Source organism: Homalodisca vitripennis, unplaced genomic scaffold, assembly GCF_021130785.1.
Source record: "Homalodisca vitripennis isolate AUS2020 unplaced genomic scaffold, UT_GWSS_2.1 ScUCBcl_6461;HRSCAF=13683, whole genome shotgun sequence".
Taxonomy (NCBI): domain Eukaryota; kingdom Metazoa; phylum Arthropoda; class Insecta; order Hemiptera; family Cicadellidae; genus Homalodisca; species Homalodisca vitripennis.
Genome location: NW_025782571.1, coordinates 1 through 19,855, shown reverse-complemented (window position 1 = coordinate 19,855; position 19,855 = coordinate 1). Strand labels below are relative to the sequence as shown.

At 34.8% G+C, this 19,855-nt stretch overlaps 1 pseudogene; it reads right to left on the bottom strand.

The window, feature by feature from the left end:
- Nucleotides 1–429: 429 nt before the first annotated feature.
- LOC124373803 lies at nt 430–18,382 on the bottom strand (annotated as a pseudogene).
- Nucleotides 18,383–19,855: the final 1,473 nt, after the last annotated feature.

The window sequence follows — 19,855 nt, the reverse complement described above, 5'->3', positions numbered from 1 at the left end:
AATTAGAACCAGAGATGCTCCTACACATGCAAAACATGATATAATAATTAAGTTAAACTCTGATACTATTTACCATGAACTTAAATAATATCTACCTGATATATGCCTACTTACGTTTTAAAATTTTTATTGGTCTCCCATCATATTACACCATAATGCTTTTACTAAGAAATATAAGGACTTCAGTTCTAAATATTGCATGCGAAGCCGCGGGTAACAGCTAGTATATATATAATATGTGTGTGTGTGTGGAAAATAACAATATAAATTTTAGACTAATAACACAATAAATTAATGTTACATATCACAAATTTTGTTACGCATCTACACCTCCTACTATAACTAATTTACTCAATGTTTGAAGACACTTACTTATTGACGAAGGAGACGTCTCGTGATAGGTTCAAGTCCAGAGGACTGAGACTGGCACTAAGGTAGTGGGAGGCTAGGTCGAGGCACCAGACTACTGAGGTCACTGAGATCACAGTTAAGTGACCCACTGAACCGAGAACCACTGAGACCACAGACACATGAACGATAACATGAAATAATCAATTTCACTTATTTGTATATACTGTGACTAGACAATTTTTTGATCAAACTTGTACCATGTAATTCAGCAGGAGGAATGAAATACAAGGTTTCTTCTCCAGCCATATGGCCTGTTTCGCTTCATTTAGTGTCTGCCAGTTAATTTTTAGTTTGGAATTTTAAAACTGAAACATTTAAAAACTAGAAGTGTGTACTTGTTTAACTTGTTATAGTCTATGCTAGGTTTCCAGGCCCGAGTGCCATTGTTTGATTAAGTTGATTTGAGCAGGGCTTCTGCCGTCTGTTTATTGATGTTTCTTAAAAAATAATTGAGTTTGATTTGGTTCATGAAATAAAAATTCTATTGGTTATTCCAAATATATCAGATGAAAGGTAAACAATTTGTATCGAGGGTTCTAAAAATATGTAAAACATTTGTTGCATTATCTGGAATAATACCAAAATTATAAATCTTAATAAAAATGTAATAAGGCGCATGTGCTGATAAATCTCAGCCAATAGCAGTATAAATGAAAAGTAGAGTTTAGAGTTTGAGTAAAGACAATATAACTTAAATTTTGGTTAAAAAAATAAATCATTTTACCTACTAAAATGTATTCACATACATTACAGTATTAGTCATTAAGTTAAACCACAACCATAAATTATCGAATAAACACAATATAATTTACTTTTGCTACCCAAATAAACAGTCGAATCTATCAAAATGGCCAATTTTCCAAACAATTCATTAGAATCCCATGGAGTGACTTGGGCCGTCATCGAACTCGATATTGTCTATATAGAAATGGAGCTACAAAAAAAATATTAATTCCATTTGACAATTTCCTCTTACATGACACGTGGTATTGTGGTTCTCCTACCTTGTAATATTAAGAAATCATTCATTAAACATAATTTAAAAAAAATTATTTTTCTAGGTACCCAGATTCCCATGTATTATTAAAACTGTATTTATTGTAAATCACTATTATTACAAAAATATTCAAACAAAAAAATCGTTTAAAAAAAAGCAAAATGTTTTGATAACACATCTGTAAGTTATGATTACTTGAATATTTATTGATTTTGTGTAATTCTTTTAATTCAACTACGTTGAATTTATAATTTTTCAGTACAAAATTACCTTGAAAAAGAGAAAAGTACACCACATACTTATACATTTTACTCACTTGTTTTCCATTCAGTTTAACAAAATTGTGAAAGTATTTTTTTAATCACAGATATTCTATAATCAAATCAATAAAAACTAAATTATTTTATGCGTTGTATAATTGTTGTGCGGATTAGGTTATTGTGAATTAAAATCTTTAACATGGCGTTATTCTGACGTCAGATGAAACCATTTAACATAATTTGTTTACATTGTATTTTACTGACAAGCTAGTCAGCTGGTGGCCATGCACCAGAGGTTATGCTTTTAACATGGGGATAAAGTTTAAAACTGCGTTATAAATAAAAATTGTGTCTAAAATCAATAAATCTTTCTTTTTGGTCACTTAAATTTTAGTGTCCTCAATGTTAATGAGTTTTTTAAAATATGATTGCAATTGCAAAATTCTGTTTCAATAGATATTTATATTTAGTATACATTTTTCAATTTTGAATATAAATAATAAATCATTAGTATTAATAAAATAATCGTATTTTTATTAATTTATTAGCATTGGGACACTAAAATCAAAGTTTCTGATTGAAATATTTATGTATTGAAGATGAGTATTTATTAAACAGTTTTAAACTTTTTTCCCCTATATGGTAGCTATGGTGGGAAAGGTTTGATTCTATACAAATGGGTTTCAACCTTTCTATTCCACCTTCAGCTTAGTGCAGCGTTTGAAATCTGATGCTGTCACATAGTTGATTCCTCGAATCTGGAGGCGAACGTCCGTCTGAAGAGATTCATCAAATTGAATTCTTTTCATTGTTTTCGACATCAGAACAACTAATCGACTAAACCAAGTGCAATGAATAAGTTTTCTTATTATCTCATCAGGTGCACGTGTCTTGAACCATCATCTAAACAGTTGTCAATTTCAACATTGAGTCCTTTTATTTTTTGTATTTTTAGGGAGAGGTTGATCTCCTATTTAGCCCCTGATATCCATGGGGTCACTGGCCTGTGTGAGGATCTTATCAAACATAATAAGATGGGGAGTCGGTACAGAACAAGGTTGAAAGTACTGATACAATTTGTGGTCACAGACAATATTAGAACCTGCATTATCTCAAGCTCAAACGTTCTATACTCTGTGACCACTGGCTTTCTCAATTATTTAACCCTAGTTTTACACCTTGTAATACCGATAACTTGTTACATTTGAATGATTTTACCTTGTGAGATTAAGAAGCATGCTGACTATGACATTGTTGACATCTTGAAAAAGGTTTTGTGCCTTTATTTAACTGGTGCCGTTCACAGATGTCTCCTAGAGCCTAATAAACAAATAACATACTTTAAAACTCATTCTTCGCTTCTCCAGGGGAGTCTTAAGAGAGATATGACTAAAAATAAAAAATGTCCCTGAAAAAAATACAAAACAAAATGGAAAATGCTGTATTAAAAATTTTGCTGTTCAATCTATTTTTGTTTTTAATGTGAAGGGGTATAATAACTACTATTATTATCAAAGTCTTTTTCCATCAGAGGAACACTTTATGTCAAAATTATGTGGCAATCGTACGATGCCAGGTGTGGTTTGTATGATGATGATCGAGCTACATCTAAATGAACAGCTGGGTCAATCCTTGAGTGCCATCAACAACTTGGGGCCTAGCATCGCAATTAAAGCATCACAATTCCTTCACTGAGCATTTCTTTCCCATTGTTTTGAGTTTTTCACAGACGTTTCTGCACCATCTTATCATCTGTAAAAGCTGGCTTATCTTACTACTGTGGCAGACGTCTTAGATAACTCAGTATACAACTGCAGTGAAAGGTATTAAGTGCTTAAACTCTACATTGTATGCTGTACCTTATTATCCACCGGGAATGACGCATGAAGCATGTTCCGAAAGACAACGCAGTGACAGCGCTATGTTGTACGGGCTAGTGATTACATCGTTATACTGGCCAGGATGTACAACAAGTTTACGAATCTGAAACATTTCAACTGTTAGATCATAATGTTGTTTAACGTAAAACACTTTGTTATCATACATGACTATAACACTTGGAATACCATCAGATGGATCCATGTCAACTTACAGAGTTACATAGCAAGCCAGAGGCGTAACTGGGACAACTTTGGAGTGGATGAATCTGATTGAGGACTACACCACACCGGGGAGTATAGAATAAATTTAAATCTAAATAAATTGGATGGGCCTAACAAAGTAAAAACGTTTTAACTGCTGTATTTCAAACACTTTAAACTGCTAGAATGTGTATAATTTTAAATTTTTTTCAGATTTTTTGGAGGGGCTCTATCCCCCTCATCCTTCCCCCTTAGTTACACCACTGTAGCAACCGATACAGGTTACAATTGATAGGGAGTCAGCTATAGAATAAATGATGAAACTACACATCCTCAGAGCAGGTGATAAAGTGAAAAGTTAAACAACACAAGTTTAAAGTGCTCTCCACCTGTGTAAGTAACGCCAACTGTTGCCCCAACACAGAAGAATGGTGTATATGAGTATGGCTATTGATTTTGAGTCAGCTGGCACAAAAAGCAGCATACGTAGTGTATCTGATATTGAGGTTAGATCTGACATTGGGATTTGGTAATCCACAAATTAGGAAGTTGAATTTGTCAGTGATCAGAGCTGTTTAACTTGAGGGAAGGAGGAAAGTAGGGAATGAACCATTTTGGTGGTTACCGAATGCTGTGGGATGAAACCAAGTCTAGTTTTATAAATCTTGTAATCTGATGTAACCTTTCATTCATTCACGGAGGGTTTCTGGGGCTAGGTATATTTAGTCCACAAGGCAATATTTGCTCTAGGACCATTGTGTGCTGTCATGTACGAGATGATTGCCAGAATCCTTGTATTTAAGGAAGGATAAGGGACTGGTGAAAGTGGCTATTGGAGTGGTACAAGTTAGTTTTTTTTGTGTGGTATGAATTGGGCCAAAGAGTTTGGTTCTTGGGTCATGTAATATGGGAAAGGCCTGTGCTTGGTAGAGATTTCTGGTTTATCCGTAACTGGAAGATGTTGATGGGAGGATTTTAAAAGCAACTTTGGATATCAGGAAGCTTAAAGAATGTTTGACACCTTCTCGTAGAATTTTGGTGAGGGTTAGTAAGTGTGAGATGATGATGAGAAATACTGTAGGTTGATAAGAAGTGACATATTCAGAAGTAGTGGTTATGAACTATGGCAGGATGGGAAGTCTTGAGTCCTGTCAATAACTTTACACGAGTTCAGGATGATTTTCGTGCTGGTAAGTCTTTATGGGTAAAGATCGTGTTTTATTTATGTTGGGCAAACACAAGAAAATTTTGTTATCTTTTAACCTTCCTTTAAAATTTGAAAATTACTTAACAGAGTTCTGAAAGATGCTGTAAATAATAGGAGTGCTTTACAAAAAATGGTTTCAAAACAATTCACACAAAATTGCAAAAGAAAATAAAAGATGAGATTTTTATAGTTATCTACATCCAACAAAAATTAAAGGTACTTCCTTTACAAATATTGTACCTAATTGTACAAATACCTATTGTACCTAAATTACCCTGCTTTGAATTATTAATTTGAGTTTACTAACTTGATACTGCAAGTGACCCAGTTTATTATTTTTATATTGGATATACTTGTTCATAAAAACTATTGTAATGTAAAGAAATCACCATTATTGAATTTTCGTATATGAAAATACATTGCATTATATATAAGATGCTTGTTTCAAATGTATAATTTCAAATAAATAATTTATATGAAAGATAAAGGAGCCACATAAATATACCTCAAAATAATGTAACATACCTAGTCTTGATTTTTTTAAAATTAATTTTTTACCATAACCCTTTTGGGTTCGAATGACACTGTTATATCTTCTAAAATTCATAAAATCCCAAAAAAACTCATTTAAGTGTTAAGTTACATGTTTCAAGATACTCCTTTCATCAGAATAAAAAAAACCAAATGGCTTCGTTTTTGAAGTTAAAATTATAAAACAATAAATATTAAGTTATAAAATTATATTTTGTCTTTATTATTAAATACATTGTCTATTTTTATATTTTTCTGATATGCTTTTAACTTATTTCATTTCCCACAGATGTATAAAAATGTTAAGCGCGGTTTATTTAATGATTTATCTTATAGGTGTGTAAAACTTGATTTTTTGCGACCCACAGCATTGGTCAAGTTGGTGTTCTTTATACTGTCATAAATGAATGAATAAACTGTCCTAAATATCTTGGGTCAACTTGCATTTCATTTGGTAAACACCAGATTTTAATATTTTTTTTACTTTTGTTTTTATCTGTAAAAACTGTTCCAGTTTTATTTGCTGTTCCAAAAACAAACAAATGATTTTTCTTCAATTCTTTAGTTAGACTGTTTTGTATTATATACAGGGGCTATTCAAAAAGTAAAGAACGTTTTCATTTTGGACGCTTGCCAAGTGCATGGCAATTGCGTATATATTGGTGTGCTTACTGCTCGGCACCCTCAGTCAGAGTCCAGCCGTGACAACGGGAAACATCCCCTCGTTGCCCGCTTTTGTTATATTCAAATTCGAAATGTATGATGTAATCGAAAATCCCACCAGTTGTGAAGTGTGGTCTGAGCAACAAGTGTGGTCTGTTTTTTGGTTGGCAAAAAACTTAAAACCAATAGAAATTTATCTGGAACTTGTGTGAAATGTAGGGGAACAACGTAATGACTGGAAGTTCTTTTCAAAAAGTGGTGTATTCAGTTTAAAAATGGCAGAACAAACAAAGAAAAGAGTGGACATCCAAGCATTGTGACTGAAGAACTAGTTGCAAAAGCTGACAAAATGTTTTTGTGAATACCACCGTTTCATCAAAACCGAGGTTCTTATTGATTTTAGAGCGTGGTGCAACAATAAACTAAACGGTACTGCCAAACATTGCAAAGATTTGCTTTTGCATGACATTGGCCAACCTCACACGGAAAACTGTATGCAAGAGCTCTTAACATCGTGCAACTGGGAACTTCTTCCTCATCCTCCTACAGTCCTTACCTTGCTCCAAGTGATTTTCACTTGTTACCCGAAAATGAAGACCTGGCTAACAACACAGTGTTTTGACAATGATGAGGAGGTATGCGTCACTGAGTGGCTGACCCCTATTTAAAATTCTATTAAACAGGAATTTCAAAGATTCTACCGCTATTATAAGTGCCTGAATTTTATATAGTGATTATATAGAAAAGTAGTATTTTAGTCCTGTTTTTCTTGGTTTTTTTTTTTAAAATTCCAAAATGTTCCTTTCTTTCTGAATAGTCTTCTTAGATATATTCAACAAATTTAGTTATGATATTAAATTTTCTCTCTCGTTTAGTTTAAAACGTTTCCCCACCTTGTTTTTTTGGACTTCTTTATGAGCCTTTCCACCATCCTATCGATAACTATTAGCTATAGCGATGTAATTTTATATTACTCAGTGCCGTAACTAACGACTCGGTTTTGGGGGTACGAATCTGATTGAAGAGCACTCCCACACTGGGGAGTAATGGGGGGGTAGTATTCAAAAAAGGGATTCATGTTAAGTATAATCTTTTAGGCTTTTAGGGGGGTTTTTATTCCCCGCCTTAGTTACACCACTGATATTACACTCTCAGTTTTTTTAAAACCAAAATAAGAAAATGTAATAGATGTCTGATTCTTTTAAGAAATTAAAAAATTTCTAACTGCCTGATGGCAGAATGTTATTTTTGTGTGCTAATTACATCCTTATGTTCATCATATGTTGAAAGACTTGGCCAAAATGATAAAAGACTCAATGACTTGATAAAACTTGCCAATCTTGAATGTACTCTCGATCCATCATGCAGATTTTAGCCTCCTTTCAAATCTTCAGAAATCAACCCTATTGTAGTGTATTTAGTGTGAGAAGTACTAAGTTGGTAGGTATCCATAGTGATATTTAATGTCTGCACCAGTGATGTTGGCAGTATGTATTGTCAGGCGATTGTAACATACGATGTGGTCTAAAAGAATAAAGAATGCTCATAGGCTGCTCTCCTGTGACGTCACATCACGCCACTACCCTACAACCAACGGTCCAAGCTGGCCAGCCAGCAGTCCACCCGGAGTCCACCACCAGACACCGTCATGTAACCTCCGCGTTCCCGTCCGTTCCTTTACGAGCGGTCCTAGAGCAATGTTACTCTAAATGTGTAGTTTAAATTATTCTTCCCGACCCATAGAGAGTACAGTGTCGACCCGCATACATTACAGTGGCGACCGAGGAAAACAACTGCAACAGTGGAACGTCGCTTACAGTGGCGACGAGGAAAACAACTGCAACAGTGGAACGTCGCTTACAGTGGCGACGAGGAAAACAACTGCAACAGTGAATTACAGTGATTTAGTGCGGAAGGGCAACAAGCGTAATGAACACGTGCAAATAACCGCGAATGTGCAAGGACATTCCGGACATTTCCAACGGTCGGGAGTAGTAAGGTACGCCGATCGATATAAACTATTCTTGGTGTAAGCAGCGCACAAGCTGATTTTAATCGTTGCAATTAATGCCGTTAGACGATTATTTTTACCAGGGGACATTTTAAACAGTTATTACGGAGTGTACAAGAAAACAAAATGGCAACTATCGGGTCTATATGGGTTATTTTGATAGTGCGGAAGAATCGTGGCAGTCTTATATAGAGAGATTTGAGTTTTTTATTGATTGTAATGATATCGATAATTCAAAGAAACTAAGCACTTTGTTGACAGTTATGGGTGTAAGGACCTATACGTTACTGAAAGACTTAATTACACCAGACAAACCGTCTGACAAGTCGTACAAGGAAATTGTGGACACTATAGCGAATCATCTGCATCCCAAGCCTTCTTTTATCACGGAAAGATTTAAATTTAGTAGGCGGAATCAATTGGATCATGAAACGGTTAGCGATTATATTGTGCATTTAAAACAGTTATCTAAGTATTGTGAATTTGGTTGATAAATTGCCAGACTACTTAAGGGACAGATTAGTCGCGGGTCTGCGAGACCAACAGATACAGAAAAGACTTCTCGGGGAGGAGAACCTCACTTATGAAAAAGCCGTGCAACTAGCTACTGCAATGGAATTTGCTGAGAAGGGGGGCGGCCCAGATGACAACTGCAGGAGGACGTATTCACCGGATGCAGAGCAGCGGGTCGATACCGAAAAGGACACACAGGCGGCGAGCATCGCAGCGAGACGGTCATCGGGACGGCGGGAAGGCGCTGGGAGACATCACCTGCTATTGTTGCGGCAAGCGAGGATCACACACAGCATCGCAATGTCGGTTTCGTGAGTACACGTGTAATCATTGTAAAAAGATGGGAGGGACACCTTGAAAAGAGTTTGTAGATCGAAAAATTATGTTAACAAACCTAATGAGAACAAACCAAATGTTTTTACAAATAGGTCTAAGGAGCCTTCAGCTAAAGGGAAAACAGTTTTATACAGCAATAAAAAGCAATATGTTTATAAAGGTAGGCAGCACTATGTAGAGGAAAGTAAAGAATCAGCAGAGTCCGGTTCAGATAATCACTGGAAACATAAAGACAATGACGATGTGTATGACATTTCCAATCTATTTACGGTTAAAGAAATAGAAACTAAGATTAATAAAAATTGAGCCAATAACGGTACAGTTATTAGTGGAAAGTAAGGAAATTGTATTTGAAGTCGATAGTGGAGCTTGTGTTTCAGTTATGTCAGAAAAAAAAGATTGTAAGACTAAGTTAGGAAATATAAACATGTATCCAACTAGCTTAGTATTAAGTTCATATACACATGAAAAGATCAGGCCTTTAGGTAAGGTTATGGTCAATGTACAACATAAAGGTAAAGAGAAACAATTAGCTTTATACATCGTAGCTAATGGGGCTAATCCCTTGTTAGGGCGTGTGATTGGATGCAAGCATTAGATTTAACAGGTTAGAGTGCCTAGTAATGTAAACAATGTACAGTCAGCCGATCGCACGAGCATGGTGGGGGTTGTGCCAACTGCAGGCGGCAGCGCGGCAGACGCATGCACGCCTGTCAGTGGAAGCCACAACACACCTGTAGAGGTAAACAAACAAACATCTGTCAATCCGTCTGTTGTCAACAACAACAAACAAGTAGAATTACTGTACAATGAGTTTCCAAATGTATTTACGGATAAGTTGGGATGTTTTCAAGGGTGCACCAGTTAAATTAAAGTTAAAAGAAAATGTAGTACCAAAATACTTTAAACCTAGGACGTTACCTTTTACACTTAAAGAAAAAGTAGAAGCCGAGCTGACTAGACTAGAACAAGAGAACGTTATTTCACCAGTAGATACCAGTGAATGGGGGACTCCCATTGTACCAATTATTAAGGCTAATGGGAAAATAAGAATTTGTGGGGATTATAAAAATAACTGTAAATCCTTTCTTGGAGGTAGACCGACACCCGTTACCGAAAATTGAAAGAAATATTTGCCAGCCTACAAAACGGAGAAAAATTCTCTAAAATAGATTTATCTTCAGCTTATCAGCAGCTTAAACTAGATGTAGATAGTCAAACGTATTGTACAATTAGCACACACAAAGGATTGTATGCTTACAATCGCCTATGTTTTGGTATCAGTTCAGCACCGGGAATATTCCAGAGAATAATAGAACGAACATTACAAGGTATCCCGGGGGTAACTGTAATTTTTAGATGACATTCTAGTAACAGGTAAAAACAATGAGGAACACATGCATAGACTTAGACTAGTGTGTCAAAGACTTGAAGACAATGGGTTCACAGTGAGCAAGAACAAATGTAAATTTTTCTGTGACAGTTTAGAATATTTAGGTTTTGTTATCATCAGTAAACAAGGGTTGCATACCGCACCTAGTAAGGTTGAAGCAATTGTCAAGGCACCTGAACCTCAAAATGTGACACAGCTTAAAGCCTTCCTTGGTCTTGTTAATTACTATTCACGTTTTCATTCCTAGGATATCCACTATTTTAACCCCAATGTATCAGTTGTTAAGAAAGGATACCGATTTTGTATTTAATTTAGCATGTAAGAAGGCACTACAAGAGATTAAGCAAAAGTTAATCTCTGCTGAAGTTTTAGCGCATTATGATCCTGCATTACCACTAGTGGTAGCCAGTGATGCTAGTCCATATGGCATTGCATCAGTTTTGAGTCAGATTCAATACGACGGTACAGAAAGACCTATATCATTCGCAAGTAGAGTGTTAAATAGCGCTGAGAAAAACTATTCACAAATAGATAAGGAAGCATTTAAGCATTGTATTTGGTGTTAAGAAATTTAGTCAATATTTATATGGTACACAGTTTTTTGTTAAAGACTGATCATAAGCCTTTAGTGGCTATTTTTGGACCAAAGAAAGGGTTACCTGCTTTCGCAGCCAGTAGGTTACAACGATACGCTTTGTTTTTAAGTGGTTTCCAATATGAGATTGTGTATGTTTAAGTCCCAAAACCATGGCAATGCCGATGGTTTATCTAGATTACCTGTAAATAGTGAGATTAAAGATGAAATCTCGGATGATGACCTTAATATTAATGTCATAGGTACCTATTTGCAGTGTTTAGCTGAAAATGACATACCATTAAGCTATGTAGACATAAAAAGAGAATCAATGGTAGATAGTGAAATTAAAAAGGTAATATCCTATGTAGAATTAGGTTGGCCTATTGTAACTGAACCAGATCTAAAGCCATTTGAAATTAGACAGTCGGAATTAACCTTGGAGCAAGGAATCCTAATGTGGGGGTACAGGGTGGTAATACCTAAAAGGTTCAGAATAAACATTCTGAACGAATTGCATACTTCACACATAGGTATTGTTCGCATGAAGGCATTAGCCCGTGCATATGTATGGTGGCCTAATATCGACCGGGACATAGAACAACTAGCTAAACAGCTGTGCAGCCTGTTTGGAGGAACGAGCAAAACCGCCCAAGGCTTTCCTGCATCATTGGAATGTTCCGGAACGAGTTTGGTCTCGAATTCATGTTGATTTTTTGGACCTTTTCAGTCCAAGTTATTTTTGGTGGTAAAAGATGCGTACTCTAAGTGGCCAGAGGTGTTGCCCGTTGCTTCAACGGCAGCTGTTCACACGATTGTGAAATTAAGGGAATTATTTAGTAGGTATGGTATTGTAGACCACATAGTGTCCGACAACGGACCACCTTTTACCAGTCAAGAGTTTAAAGAATTTTTTGATGTCAAATGGTATCAAACACACACGTTTTCACCACCAAACTACCACCCAGAAACCAATGGTTTGGCAGAACGGTCAGTCAGAACTATTAAAAATAAATTGAAAACAGCTCTTCATAATTCCAAGGATTTAGAATTAGCTTTGAGTAACTTCCTGTTCACTTATAGAAATACAGTGCATTCTACTACCAATCTATCGCCAGCTCAATTAATGTTGGGCAGATCGCTAAAGTCTAGGTTAGATTTAATTCGCCCAAATGTTAAAGCAATAATGTCAGATAATCAAGAAAAACAACGATTGTACTATAGGGGTAGTAAAACTAGACAGTTAGCTATTGGACAACCAATCATAGCCAGAGATTACAGAGGTAGAAATAAGTGGATACCAGGTGTGGTAGTTTCACGATTAGGACCAGTCACGTATTTAGTTGAACTGAATACGGGCATGAGGTGGAAACGACATATCGACCAGTTTGGTAGGTTTTACAGTGTAGTCCGGAAATGTCTGAGTTGACAACAATGCCTAGACTCCCAGACGCAAGCGTGGCAACAGAGCACACGCAGGAAACGATCGATATACAGTCGCGGGACAGAGCGAGCGCAAGGGTCGCCAGTACTTTTAGCAACGACCTTTGCCCCCCCTCTCCGCAAAACCATAACAATAACAGAAACGCTCAGGGGCAAAGCCCCAGCCCCACGTACAAATGTAAACAATAACAGTTCCAGCGTATTCACCCAAACAAATGACACCTGTTAGACGATACCCACTAAGGGATCGTAAACCTTTAGATCAAAATGGACTTGTAAATACAACCCAATTGTGACTTGTATATAATTAATATTGTTTAAGCATTATTATTATCGATTTGTTAATTGTGTTCATTCAATGTGTTATTAATTGCTATATTCTGATTTATTGGTTTTGATTGAAGTGTTTGTGATTTGTGTTAAATGATTATATTGAGTTTGTATTTTGTTCTCTATAATCTATACTTACAAAAATAAAAGAGTATAATGTCAATTTTCTTATTCATTGTAATTGATTTAAAAATTGGAGAATTGTAAAACAAATTGTAATTGATAAATTTCTAAAATTGTAGGGGACTTATGTATTTAAGGGGGAGGATTGTAGTGTATTTAGTGTGAGAAGTACTAAGTTGGTAGGTATCCATAGTGATATTTAATGTCTGCACCAGTGATGTTTGGCAGTATGTATTGTCAGGCGATGTAACATACGATGTGGTCTAAAAGAATAAAGAATGCTCATGAGGCTGCTCTCCTGTGACGTCCACACTCACGCCACTACCCTAACAACCAACGGTCCCAAGCTGGCCAGCCAGCAGTCCACCCGGAGTCCACCACCAGACACCGTCATGTAACCTCCGCGTCCCGTCCGTTCCTTTACGAGCGGTCCTAGAGCAATGTTACTCTAAATGTGTAGTTTAATTATTCTTCCCCGACCCATAGAGAGTAACAGTGTCGACCCGCATACATTACACCTATCATCCAGTATTTCAGTATTACAATTGCACACAAGAAGACCTGTAAATCCCCGTGATTACCTCTCAGCTTAGAAATACACCTCTGAACTCGTGCATTACTCCTTCTTAACTGACCTGACCTGTCGACAAGAGGGAATTGGTCCTCCAGCAGTCTTATGATGGCCGTGCCCAACCCTGCTCCCAGTACCGCCACCGAGAGAGAGCAGCACTAACACACCGCATAGACAGTCACACTTCTCTGCCATGTGTCTCAGCTTGTCCTCTAGCGCAGACCTGTGACTGTTGAAGTGTGTGAAGTGACCCACAGCCCTGATACACACAACTGGATTGTTCAATAAATTTAGAGAAATTCTCTTACTCTGAGGTATGAGGATACTACGTAAGAGTTTTTTTTATAATAACCAAAAACAAAAAAAAGAAATATTAGGATTAAGGTTATTTGAAGCACTTATCATAAATTAAGTAATGAAACCCATCATCAAAGAAACTTGCTGCTGATCACACTAATTCAAAATTTTGTTATAATTGCAGTACATTCACAAAGATAAAGTTTGAGACTCCAAAAAATGGAATTGCTCCAAGCCTGAATTGTATGACAAATAGTGCAAAGCTTACAAACTGAAAGAGTTTGTTTCTATGTTAAAGCAAATTTCTATTGTCTCTTTTGTTTTGTTGTTTCTCCGTTATGAGTTTGAAGATCTATCAAGACCATAATTAATTTGGTTTAAGTTAAGGTTCTCAGACATAATCTCGTTAAGTACTAATAATTTTGATACTAAAGAGACTATATCAAGAATGACTTTTTATGTTTTAATGTATGAAAACATGTTTTTAATGTATGAAAACATGTTTCACAACAACGTATGAAACATGTCATGTGAAAATGCCAAGTCTACAAGATTATTGACAAAAACATAAACTGTTCAAAATTTAATTAAACCTGACAATGGCTTCTTGGATGTCGAAAATACTTGTGTACAAAATTTAAAATTATTGGAGAGTTGTGTGTTTCTTTTAAAGAAAATAATGTTCAAAAATTTGTTTCAATAAATACATATCCTGTGCAAATCCTCTGGTGCCTTCATTTTACTGAAAACAATACTGACAAACTAATGAAAATTAGGCCCATTATCGAATATTTTTAAGAACAAAATGTTATGTGTTTACAATCCCAGACATAGAATCAATAATGTTATAGTGAGGACGACTTGTATTTAAGCAATGTATAAAAAAGAAACACCATAAGTAAGGTATTAGGTTACACACTTGTTGAGCCTGATGGTCTGGTAATCAAGTTTTGTATATATGCTAAGAAAAATTAATTTTATCATGCAAATTTGTTTAGTCATGCATTTGATGTCAGAATGATTAGGTAGAGAGGCATTTGTTATTTATAGATCATTTTTATAATAGTGTTTGAGCTGTCAAAAAAACTTTTAGATGAGATCTATGTTACAGGAACGATGAGATCTGATCTGAAAGGAAATCGAAAATAAATAACAAATGAATTTTCAGAAAGGCATATATGTTGTGCCAAGTATCATGAAGGTGTTATAGTGGGATGTTTGTAGGGACAAACGATATATTATATACCTATCTACTCGATAACGTGAAATGACATGACTGTTGTTAGGATCTGGAAAAGTAAAGAAATTAGGAAGCCAATACCTATTGTGAAATACAATGTCTTTATGAGTGGTATTAATTGCAATGATCAGCCACTTAGTGGCTGTGAACAAAAGTTACACGAGATGGTACAAAAAGGTATAACATGTATTGTAAATCACTCCCATTGACATTACGACAGTATTTATACAAAACCAACAGATTTTTTTTAGTGTTTCCAGAATAAAAAGCAGTATAGATTTTACAAAAAGATTGAATGTTCAAGTTTTTATTTAATTCAATGTACAGATTGCTTGGTTAGCATATAAATGTTAGTTGTATGCATTACAATACCCAAAAATATTACAGTTTTATATGAAATTTCAAATTAACATATCATTTATTTTTTTTAATATTCACAGCTCTGTTATTTATGGACCTATAGTATTTTTGAATGCTCATAACATTTCCCCTAGACTTATTAGTAATTAGTTGATTTTTTTGTATCTCACATGTTAATTCAATGTATATTCCATGAGACATAGATTATTAATATCTCTGCTGACCATAAAACCTACCTACTTATGACTAAACTGTAAGACTATTTATAATTTTATTGCTACCAGCAAATGCCAGTTTGATTATTTTTATTTTTTATTTTGGTGGTAATCAAGGATAAAAATTGCCTAAATTATATATATTTTTTAAAATTTAGAACAAACTCACCAGTTATTATTTCCCTGAGCCTGGGTGAATTAGTCAAGAAGCACTTTTTATCAAACAAATGATGCAAACTTCCATGGTGAAATCTATCTACAACCTTCTCCTCCATGTCTACTAGCAGAGTCCTCAAGTTACAAAAAAAGCAAGTTCAAAAAGGTCTACTGTGCGGTATTACTGTAGGGTTTTCTGTTTTTGATACTTAATTATCTTTTAATTCCATATAAAATGACACTGAATATAAAATAAATTTGTATCAAATTCAGATCATGCATGCAATTATGTTTACTGCAAAATAAACATGAACACAACCCATCAAAGGCAAATGTCTTAAATTTTGCCCTAAAGCAGCACTATTATGTAATGCTATCTGCTTTTCTGAGGATCTTGGGCAGTCAGATAGCAGATTGTGGGCACAGTAAGAAACTTAACTCACTGTAACGAACTGATCTCAAACCTGATTATCAAGCTACGTTTAAAGTTTAAAAAAATTCAAAGAATAACATTTTTTTTTACTTGTCTTTAATGCCTCTTGGTATTCAATGAATTCTACTCTGTTCATAATAATCTGCTGGGACTGAAGGAGCTAGATATAAAGCAGGTAAAAATGTATGAATGATATGTTTGAATGCGTATAAATGGTTGTGATTAGTACTAATATAAGACATTTTTATTCTTACCCATTATTTAAAAGTGCTTTTTGACTGTTAAGGCATCATCAATTCATGTCTTAATAAAATAAAAATGTCATATTAAAACCAGGTGACTTCCAAGCATACAAAAGCAGAAAGTGATTAATAAATAATACTATTCAAGTCAAAATTACAGTTTTCTTGGTTTAAGAGGCACAAAGTTAAGAGCCATCACATTCCCACCCTTACATTTAATGTTAAAAGGTTTTTATTAAAACTAGCAGTACTATTCAGAGGCCACTATTTTTGGAAGACTTTCTTACCGGGGACCTAAAACATACCACAGTATTTGGAAAGAACTTTATTTGATTTACTGTGAAAATTACATGTCATTATGACGTTCGGTTCTTGTTTTTTATGCCTCCCAAAAGGAAGCGATGTCGGTGAGAAGAAAGGCACTATGTCCCTATCTACTACATGTTTTACGCGATATATGTAGGTTTAGATTAGGTTATGATCAATATGTTACTACAAGTAGCAAAATTAAAGATAATCTTTACAAGTGGCTCACGTGATCTGAGTTTGAATTTGGGTACTATTTCGAGGTATGTTTTTCTATTTTTGCCACAAGTGTCGGGTGGCACTGAAGCGTTACCGAAACCCGCACTGATAGCCATGGGCATTTCCGATCAGTACTTTCCCAACCTCAGATCACATCTTAGATCGTTCAACTTTTAACGACATCACGTTGGATTTGGCTCCAAATGATAGTACTATAAAGCACCAAACTAGGTAATAGATAACACTACGATAAGTAATGGTTTTATCAAGCCTAGTAGAGACTATTTCTATTTCATTGTTTTACTTACTCTTGCAGTCACTTTAGACCTTCTTAGTTCAGTGGCACTGTGACAAGCTTTGGGAAAACTTTCTGGGCAATCAAAGAAGCTTTTAAAAGACTTATCAATTCTGGATGGTGTACTATTGGAGTTCCTTGAAGTAATTCCATACTCTTCCAATACTTGAGGGCCAAAAAACACTCCCTATTTGGTTTCCACACTGTCCAACTGAAATGAGATATTTCTTGATTCAAACATGCACAATTAAAATATTATATTACAGTGATAATCAAATCAGTGAACCAACTTATCGATTAGAAATAACTAAACTATCAAACACAAAACCATTCTTATTATACTGTAGCCCTTACTTAAAATTAATTCAAACAATGTAAAATCATTTGTGTGGTATTTGAGTAATGGTTGCAAACAACAATGGCAATGACCTACACAACTTTGTTTTGTTACATTTAATAAATACAAATAGCCTAGGCCTAGTTTTTAACTCATCGTTAAATTATTAAATTTATGACAGAAAACACTGCTAAACTATACCATAATATGAAATACTCCATAACATAATTCGGTTTATCATTTTGATTTGTTATTGTTCAGTATTTTTAGATAGTCGGAATATATCAATGATTCAATTGTTTTGGTGGCTGCTATCAAACTGCAGCCCGAGCAATTAGTGATCAGATCATATAGAATCTTTATCCATTATTGATAGGAAAAAGTAGTACCTCGAGAGACATTTTTCGTTCATTAAGCCACCATCGCAAGGAAACAAACACCAAGCCACAGTCTAGCCTACTCTGATATCTGTTAATGTGCAACAACCATGCAACTACTAAGTTAGTACTTTCTTTTTTTTAAAAGGATACCTGTCTTATTTTTAGGGCTTTCTGCACCTTAACCTAGTTGTTTTCTGTTCTTTATATAAGTTTATCCACTTTAAGTTATATGCACTTTCAATTTGGAAAAAAATAAAAAAGTTATGTGAAGTAAATACTATAGTAAATATTTACAAAAAACTAATTGCAAATACACTAGTGTGAATTTTGTCTCACAAATAAATCTTACCTTGTACTGTAATGAATTCACTCATTCTCACAGGCATAGGGCTAGTGGGTTGAAGTTCCAGTGGGTTTTACTTTTCACAAACATAATTTATTAGTTTATAGAAATATACACTGTGTAGCCTAAATATATGGTGAACAAACTATTTAACAATGTAAGTTCCATAATTTAATTATACACACTCGTGATAGTCAATATAATATATCCCAGAAACAACATTATTGATTAATATGAGACAATATTATTCATCAAATTGACGAAACCGATTTACACATGTTACCCTACCATGCACAACACTCACTAGTCTATAGTTTTGTTTTAAATGCTTAATACTACAAAACTTGTTTTGAATAACGATATTTTTTAAATGCAGTCAAATAACTCAAGCCGTCAACAAAAAAGCTAAATTGTAAACGAGTAACAAATCAAAAATGTATTATTCTAATTTAGCCCACTGTGGTCCCACTTGAACCCCGATCCGCTGAACAAAATTAACATACAAGCAGAACGATTTTCCCCCGTCTTGGCTTTGAAAGTTGAATCGCTGTGGCTATATGGCCGGCTTAACCGTCTGTAGATTATACAGACGGGCGATTTGAGTGGTGACGTCACCGTGACGTAAATCCGAAAGGGCAGCCATAACTGTCCACATTTACACCACTCGCCTTAAGAAATATAAAGAAAGCACAATTTGTAGAACTATTTTTATTAATTGTAAATTATGCATTTGGGTAATGTATTGAAACGGTAATGTAATAAAAAGTGTACGCTTAAATAAAAATAAAAAAGAAGAAATATAACCACTAAAAATTAACTATGTACACAGAATCTACACTTCGTAGTTTATTAATATACAGTTTTTTTGTATTCTCGCAATTATTTAAACTGGAATGTTTTCAATTAATAGTTCATTAAGAGAAATCATAATTAATTTATAAATAATTTTTTGTCATATTTAAATGTGTATGTCATTTAATTATCATAAGAATAACTGGAACATAATTTTGTTTTATTTACTTACTATAACAGTCCAAATGGTTTATGAATTTCATTGTATTATTGATATGTAAGTGGTAAGAGGGAAATTAGTCTCTCGTCCTTGAGATATCTGAAAATTAATTCCTTCCCATTTACAAAATAGTTTTATATTAATTAACTCACTTAATGTATTAATCGGACTTTAGCAGGACTGGTAAGTTTCTTGATAGGAAGGGATAATCACGGTACAGTTTTAAGTATATAGCATCACCCTCGGAATTCACTTATTTCTTAATTGAATATGGTCAGTAATTTTCTTTATTATTGATAAAAGTTTTCAACTTGGTCAAAAGAACTAAACTGTTTCTACAACCCGCCATTTTTAAATAACAATGCACAGGTGGCCCCGAGCTTGGCGCTTACTTAAGAAGCTGCTTCAAAACCTTTGCGTCACAGTCTGTGAGTGTCATAAGTCATTCCCCGTTCTTCTGAAACCAAAGACCGGTGGCCGGGCATATAGCCACCTCCGAAAGTGTTGATATACCAGGGTTCGCTAATTGGGCTACTTGTTCTTGGGCTGTCTAGTTAGGTTTAGCTAATAATGACG